Source organism: Nesoenas mayeri (assembly GCF_963082525.1).
Source record: "Nesoenas mayeri genome assembly, chromosome: 2".
NCBI classification, from domain to species: Eukaryota; Metazoa; Chordata; class Aves; order Columbiformes; family Columbidae; genus Nesoenas; species Nesoenas mayeri.
Genome location: NC_137543.1, coordinates 15,990,219 through 15,993,518, shown reverse-complemented (window position 1 = coordinate 15,993,518; position 3,300 = coordinate 15,990,219).

Below are 3,300 nucleotides of genomic sequence, written 5' to 3'. Positions count from 1 at the left end.
CACAGGGCTCTTTCCCCCAGCGCCTGCTTCCTCTGCTGGCTGCCTAATCAGAGCTGTTTCACAGCAAAGACAGGCTGGTGGAGGGAGCCATAGATCTTAGGTGGGTGCTCTCCCCAAGAGCACCGGCAGTCTTAGAGCCTATTTATTGGTGCTTCTTCCTTTGAGGAGTAATAACTTCCAGATTTACTCCCTTTCTAACTGAGCATCTTTCAAAGTGGGTGTAGAACATTTAAATAGCTTCTGTGGAGGTGGGATGAGAAATTGCTCTTATTCCGTAGTCTGCAATCAGCACCAAACAAGCACTTTTCCCCGCTGCACACACAAACAGGCGAGCATCTGCCGGCAGCCTCAGCACTTTAGATCTGATTTTCTGCTCGCTGGTGTAAGACATGAGGAATTCCACTGACATCAACAGAATTTCAACAGTATAATTTTTATTTTATTTTATTTTTAATCTGGTTACATCTCCGTATTTTATTTTTAATTTTTACCCCAGGGACTCCTCAGTGGAGGCAAATCCCCACCGTGGTGCCTGAGCAGTGCAGTCCCACTGCACCCCTTGCTGCCCAGCAGAGCTGGGCCGTGGCGTGGTCCTGCACAGCCCTTCACCTGGGTTTTGGAAGGGTCAGGGAACAGCTCTGTGTCCCGCTTCCTCCCGGACAGCCACCCGTGTCCTCCTGCACCAGAGAGGAGCTTACAGCATCCCTGGAGGCTGTGGGTGTCCCCCCTGGGACATCTGAAGTTGGGCTCTTCGCTTTGCCAGCTCACCTGTGGGAATGGCCTCAAATCTGAGGGCTGATCCCGTTGGCAGAACAGACCCAGTGAAGAGTAAATGTAAAGAGTGCAAAGACCCAAACTCATCCCTGCTGGGATGGAGCAGAAACGTGGTGGGGTGAGAAGAATACATAGAAGCCCCCGGCCTTCAGAGGTGGTGGAGTGAGAGGAGAGCCAGCCTCTGGTGGCATCCAAAGGGAGTCCTTGGCTGTATCAAATGGAGGTGTAGCCACTCACCCCAGAAAACCCCAACAAAAGTTTGGTCCCTGCTGAGTCAGTTCTGTAGCTGGCCATGTGCGGTATTTCGGTGCACCTCGTTTTTTTTCTTTTGGTGCAAACATGGGTGGCAATCTGATTAGCTTATGATTCACAATTTGGCTAATGTCCCTACTTCCCCCAGTCCCCACCTGTTCAAATAACTATTACTGCAATGTAGGCTGTTAACTTGAAATAACTTTACCAACCCCTTTTGTAAATGAGCTCTTGAAGCTGCTGTAAGTCTCATCCATGGGCAGAAGCTGTAATAATTAAATGCTTTTAAAACCAACTCAACCTGGTGCAAAACTCTACATGGGCATTTAGGAAGAAACAAGTTCACTTTGAGCTGTTTCTAATCAACCAACACCATGATCAGACATGCTGTTCTGGGAGAGCCTGGTTTCCAGCCCCTGTGTGAATTCTTGCCAAAGGCTGTGCCCTCCCAGCTCTGCCGCACAGAAACCCTGCTCCTCACCCCGTGCTGATGGCAGGACCCAGGTGAGCAAACCCTCCCCTTCAAGGAATCACAGCTGATCTGGGATGTTGTGCCGGAGTGGGGTGAGGAGAGGCTGCTCCCCACAGTTTTGGTGCCAGACCCCAGTGGAGCGGAGGGAAACCCTGCACGAGCAGCTGTGGGGGGTCGAGGCTGGTAACTTGGGACAGCTCAGCCACTGTCACATCAGCGAACCTGACTCTGACTCTCTCAGCATTGTGGTTAAACCAACCTGAGTCACACCGGTGGCACCATGTGCCCTTTGCACCAATTTAAACAGATCAGTCAAGCTCAGGGCAGCTTCCCCAGAAGGCCTAAATTATGTAAGCAATACAGTACAATTAAAATTCAAAAAAAAGGGGGGGGAAAAAATGAGATACTATACTGAACTCACCAGAGGATTGATTTATTCTGTTCCCTAATTGGCCAAGATCTGGCAACAGAAAGGTTGGATAATTTTGAAGCAGACGTGCATTTCAGCCTCTGTGCTTACACCCTCGTGAAGACCCTGAGGCAAGTCCTGATCTCGCCCAGTCCTCTTCTGACCACACGTTCCTCTGCATTCACCTGCCTTGTTCCCTGCACAACGCTCAGCTGCTGCCTGTGTGCATTGTAGTGTGTTTAGCTCTCGCTTCCTCCGTTGCAACAGATGTCCAATCCTTCTCCTGTAAATCCACCCTTCCCCAGAGGCAGGTTGGCAGTTTGGGGGTTGCATACAGCGCCCTGTGCTGTGGGCAGGATGCAGAGCCCCTGGACCTCCCAAAACCAGCAGAGAGGCAGCAGGGAAAGGAGTGGTTGTGTGACTGCGCTGCTGCAGTCGGGATCCAGGTTTTGCACCAGGGGAAGTAGATGCTTTGCCTGTGGGTAAAAGCAGTAGGTTCACCAAGGAAGTGCCTCTCCATAGGTGGTGTGCTAATTTTACCTTTGGCAAACAGCATTAATATAATACATCAAAGCTGGCTGCATTAATAGCAGACCAAGGGAAAGGATTTGCTATACATGCTAGCTACTTTTCAAATGCAAATGTCTGTTTTAAATCAGATTAAGACAGAAGGAAGCCTAGAGAATGCCAATAATTAATACATGATAAAGGAATAAACATCCAGGGCATTAAAAGGTAAAACGCAGTCAGAAGGACAAAAGTAATCCATCTTCTCCACATATCCTGCTCTGCTACATGGAGTAAGTGTGTGTGAGTCCCCATTTCCATAGATGGGTAGGTGGTGAATGTAAACCCAAAGCAGCAGCTGAGGAAATAAGCTCAGCTGGGTAAGTGGAGCATCCCTGGGCTGGGCTGGCCTGGGCTAGGCTTGACTCGGCTCTCCAGACTTCTCAGATTTTGTGAGCCGTGCTACTGCAGAGAGGTCACTTCTATTCATTGGTATGACCTCAATCCCTTTGGGGTGTGCACGTCCAGCTTCTGTGGCTTTAAACCAGTGAGAAAGTTTTGGATCCCCACTGAGCCATGAGTAGACCTCAGAAATGTCCTGCCATGGCTTCTCTGCCTCTTTTTCCACACCTGAAAAGCAGACCAGCATCTCCTCCTTTCCCCTCACTCCCCTGTTGCAGCAGGACATATCTCATCTACCTTGAATCCTAAAAGAAGAGAAATAGGAAACTTGAGGGAAAATGTTAAAAGATTCTTTCCCCCTTTCATATTTCTTACAATTCACACAGGGCTGGTGCAGGACCCCCAGCAGTGCCCTGTGGTTTTACTTCCTTCTTCAGCTGATACTGAAATAGCAGCACTTAGTCCAGATTTATTAAGCTTGCAT